At 48.7% G+C, this 4,577-nt stretch overlaps 1 long non-coding RNA gene across 1 annotated transcript; it reads left to right on the top strand.

Annotated features, from left to right (window-relative positions):
* Positions 1–2,658: 2,658 nt before the first annotated feature.
* Positions 2,659–3,272, top strand: LOC122138704. Its single transcript, XR_006155745.1, has 2 exons — positions 2,659–2,800; positions 3,156–3,272. It is a non-coding gene; the product is annotated as an uncharacterized LOC122138704 (long non-coding RNA).
* Positions 3,273–4,577: the final 1,305 nt, after the last annotated feature.

The following is a 4,577-nucleotide window of genomic DNA, read 5'->3' on the forward strand; positions in this document are numbered from 1 at the left end:
CGGGAACGTCCTCCTGGACGGCAGCGGCCCGCTCGGGAACGTCCTCCTGGACGGCAGCGGCCAGCTCGGGAACCTCCTCCTGGACGGCAGCGGCCCGCTCGGGAACCTCCTCCTGGACGACAGCGGCCCGCTCGGGAACGTCCTCCTGGACGGCAGCGGCCTGCTCGGGAACGTCCTCCGGGCTTTGAGGAACGGCTGACGCCTGTCTCCTCCTCCTGCGGCCTCTATGATGGCGTGTCGGTGGCTCCTTGACGGAAGACTCAGGCGTTGAGTCAACCATCTTGTCTGCCAACACAGGTGTAGATTCGACCATCCTGTGCAGTGTTGCTGGGCTGGCGGTCATCTCGTGCTGTGGTGCTGGGCTGGCGGCCATCTTGTGCTGTGGCGCTGGGCTGGTGGCCCTCTTGTGCTGTGGTGCTGAACTGGTGGCCATCTTGGGCATTGGCGCTGGCTCAGCGGCCGTGATGTAAACACTCCTGGGACACTCTGGGATCTGGCACATCCTGGAAAAGTAGCTTAATACTGTCTCCGCGGCCATCTTGGGCTGTGGCGCAGGGCTGGCGGCCATCTTGTGCTGTGGCGCTGGGCTGGCGGCCATCTTGTGCTCTGGCGCTGGGCTGGCGGCCATCTTGTGCTGTGGCGCTGGGCTGGCGGCCATCTTGTGCTGTGGCGCTGGGCTGGCGGCCATCTTGTGCTGTGGCGCTGGGCTGGCGGCCATCTTGTCTGGAGACTCAAGTGTGGTTGATGTATCCCACTGAGCCCGATGGCACAGGTAACGGGTAAACCCCCAAAAGTCTAGGATCTCCAGCCCCTTCATCTCCCATTGAGGTAAAGGGTCATCCAGACAATTGTTAAAAAAGTCCTTCAGTGCTGCATCATTATAACCCAACCCGACCGCCATGGTCCAAAACAATTGCGCCAGGCCACCCACCTCACTCCCCCTTTGACGAAGGGTGGTTAAGTTCCGGAGTCTCCCCCTCCGTTCCTCCACGGTGGCTGGGGAACGGATTCGAAATCCCACACCGCTGGATCTAGGCCTGACGGCCTCCTTCCTGCCTCGTGGCACTGGCTCTGCGGCCATCGTGGGCAGTGGCGCCACCATGGCGGACTTTGCGCTTCCTCTCCCCTCTCCGTCCGCCATGGTGAGACAGTGGCACTGATCCGTCCCCCACGAGCCCAGGGTCGAAGGGAAGCCAGGGTTGAGAGCGATGTTGCACCTCCTCTCGACCATTCCCTCCTTGGCGACCTCCCCTGGTTCCCCGGAAGACCACCAGGCGAGTTCCCTCAAACCTGCTCCTCTCCCGCTCTGTGGCTGGGGGAGAATCCTCGAAAAACATATCGCTGGATCTAGGTTGTGACGGAGTCCTTCTGTCACGAACCGCACACAGACAGGTAGATCCAATTGCAGTATGTTTATTGAGGCAATCCAGAAATCATAAACTTAGCCAGGCAAAGGTCAACATCCAGGTAATCCGTCCAAAACAAGAAACATAAACAACATACAAAAACACGAGAAACCAGGGAACCAGGAAAACGCAGGGTGACATTCAACAAGGACTCCGTAACAAAGACAGAAACAACCAGGGTATTTATAGACAGGTGCAAACAAGGTAAGTGGTGACAGCTGAACACAATGAACAGTGATGAACAGATAAGGCTAGTGGGAAATGTAGTTCTGACGAAGGTGACACTAAGGGGAAGTGAGACCTCTAGTGGCCACCCAGGGAGACACAGAACAGACACCGTGACACTCGTGAGACCTCTAGTGGCCACCCAGGGAGGACAACATACAGAACTACCACATTTTGCATAATTGCTGTTAATAGTATTAATCGTCCTTTTGTTTACTTCTTTTATTGATTTTTCTGAACATTTCTGCCATATGCACATGAACTGACAGTCACCACTGATAAGCTACTACTAAATATTGTAGAAACTTACTTTTCTGTAAAGTTGCTTTGTAATGATTTGTATCGTAAAAAGCGCTATACAAATAAACTTGAATTGAATTGAATTGAATTGAATATGACGTTGCTAAAAAGAACATTATTTTGTGTATTTGGTGTATTGCAATGTGTTTATGAGATTTAAGGTTCAAAAAACACATTATTTTCCACATAATGTACATTATTGTTGCTGCTCTATGCTGCGCCTTTCTGAAATGTGTTGATTTTTACAAAGCTCATCGTTCTGAAAAACGAGGTGTGCTCTGATTGTGTATTGCGCTGCGTAAACATAAAACCATGTCTGGAGAAATGACAACCAACAAGCGCTTCTCTGCACTGCTCAAAACTTTGAATCATCAGTGGCAAATTCTTTAAATATGAAAATGTACTTACAGGCTGTGAGTCAGAAGTGCCAGACTATCCTTGCAAAGTTGGAACTGCCCCACTTTATAGAAACAGACACTGGCATTGTAGGCTACTCTCAAAGGAAACAGTCCCCGTCCTCCGCAAAATGCGATGCACGCATCTGAATATTTGGGTTGAACTGTTCTGGGACAGTGTTGTAAATACAACTTAACTGATTTGTAGTTGTGTCCTCTTTTGGAAGGCCAACACAATGAAACACACAGCATCACCAAACATGGCAGCAGTGGCAACAGCAAGAATAAAAGTTACGCCTTCTTTCTTTGTGTGAACATTTGGGCGGTGTCAGAAAGACCACCGGAACGGAAATTAAGAAACGGTTTCTGACGGACTGATATTGTAGTTGCTACTTCCAGTAGACTGATGCAATAGCCAGATACAGACGTGCGCTCTCCATTATTGTTCAGTGTTGTGCGTTTATGCAAACAAATGTGAGTAATCATGTAAATATTTCATTAACACTTTGTAGTTATAATTGTGAATGTCTGGCGATCTGTGGAATGTTTTTGAGACGTGTAATGACGATCGCGATGTGATCGCGGATAGGCGCTAATTCCATAAGCCGCGTGAGTCTGATCACATTGAACTCACACGTGTTGTTGTATTTCATGCTGCGTCATGCCGTGTATTGGAGTTTACTTTGTTATATAATATTCATATATTATCTGATAGTTGAGTATTCGTTTGTGATGAGTGATTTAACCAGTTATTGATATTTTGTGAGTTAATTTGCAGTGAATATATACAGATTTTGTATTCATATTGTATTCTTTATCTGTTTCACAGACCACAACGCAATAACCTGTGTCAAATACTGCCATTTGATCCATCACATCTTCAGATGATGTTGTAATGGATATCACTGATTACCTGAAAGTACTATTAAAGAAAAGCTTGAAAGGATTCACATCGACCATGCCTGATTCTCTAACCGGAATCAATGTCCATATTTGTCCGCCAGTAGAACTGAAAATTTAACAAGGTTGACAGAGGTGGTACCCTGCCACAAATTGGTCCTTCGAGCCGGATCCTGGCAACAGCAAACAATATGGACACTGCAGCTAGTGATGCAGCGGAGCCTGTGGTCAGACCCAAGAGACAAAGTAAACCACCTTCACATCTGAGTGACTATGAGGTTGGCTACATACCCCCAGTGGACCCTCCTCCAAATCTCTTCTTCTCGCTGTCACAGCCAACATAAGAGCCAATCGAGGAAAACGTCCCACAGTAAAGCCAGCTCTCATTCCAGATCCAGTGGTCATTCCATTATCTCTGGTGTGCAAGCTACTTCTGCACTCACAAGCAGTCAGGCAGCCATGGTGGATGAGAGAATCAAGCAGAGGCAGTATGACAACCTACTTCAGCAGATAGAGGAGGACACGATGGCAGAAATAGAATATCAGAGACTGCAAACACAAGCTAAAGAGGCTCAACGTGTTCAGGAAGAGGCTCTCGTGGCAAAGGAAGCACTAACTAACCAATTAGAACGACGACGTAAGCTAAAAAAGGCAGAGACTGACCTAGAAGTGGCCAAACTGGTGAATTCTTTGCTCAGCCAAGACTTGAGTGTGGACGATGCAGGTCCTGAAGGATCCCCAGACACAACCGTGCCACCATCGCAGTTACTTCATGCCAGCCCAGTCCAGTCTTCTGTACCTCAGCAATTTCCCTGCCCCGTATCATCCATGATCCAAGCCACGCAGACTGTATCAGAGGCACAGAGCATAGTTCAGTCTCTCAAAACTCCTCCATTGACATTACAAGCAACTATGCCATTACAAGTTCCAGCTTACACCGCACAGTTGTCCGCATGTATAGTCACTCAAACCCAAGGAAGATCACAAGTAGCACATTATGAGGAGAATATGTCACATGTCTTGCAGCAGCCAAGCCCTGTCTCAATACCACTACCTCCATTCAGCCCTGTGCAACAAGCAGCGACTCAGCTTGCGACACCATACACAGGTAGTGTTCTGATATCACAGACTAAACCTCCTGTTGCACCAATTGCATCAACCTCACATGTGAATACACCATTACCAAGGCAGTCAGCCCCTCTTATGAGTCAGAATCAGCCTATTCCAACCACTCATCATAGAGCACCTCTCTTATCTAACACACCCATCTGCCCTCAGCCATATTCACCTCTACCTGTTCCTCAAGCTGGTTACATACCCCAACCCGGGACAGAACTTCTGATGGCAGCAG

Source organism: Cyprinus carpio, chromosome B10 (assembly GCF_018340385.1).
Source record: "Cyprinus carpio isolate SPL01 chromosome B10, ASM1834038v1, whole genome shotgun sequence".
Taxonomy (NCBI): domain Eukaryota; kingdom Metazoa; phylum Chordata; class Actinopteri; order Cypriniformes; family Cyprinidae; genus Cyprinus; species Cyprinus carpio.